This window comes from Cyphomyrmex costatus, unplaced genomic scaffold (genome assembly GCF_001594065.2).
Source record: "Cyphomyrmex costatus isolate MS0001 unplaced genomic scaffold, Ccosl1.0 scaffold8, whole genome shotgun sequence".
In the NCBI taxonomy this organism is placed as follows: domain Eukaryota; kingdom Metazoa; phylum Arthropoda; class Insecta; order Hymenoptera; family Formicidae; genus Cyphomyrmex; species Cyphomyrmex costatus.
Genome location: NW_017280375.1, coordinates 252100 through 252504, shown reverse-complemented (window position 1 = coordinate 252504; position 405 = coordinate 252100).

Here is a 405-nt window from a genome sequence, read left to right as displayed (position 1 = left end):
GTATATTATACGTATATTGTACGTGTATAATAGAGTACGTGTATAGTACTCTATTATATGTATCTTTTCACTTTTACATATCAATAATATAACCATTTTAAAATGCTTCGCTTTAATGTACATACAACAAATCGATATATTATAGATCTATGGTATGTCATTCGATCTAAAAAAAAAACTGATATAAAAAACTATGAAAAACTACTGAATACATATGATTTCATCGAAAAGATAAAACGTCAGAAATTAATCTATATCTATATAATATTATTGAGCACAATAAATACAAAGAACAGCATTTAAAAAATACCAATATTCTATGTAATTGTGAAGGAAAAATATTGTCTTTTCTAAACGTACATACGTCCCTCTCTCTCTCTCTCTCTCTCTCTCTCTCTCTCTCTC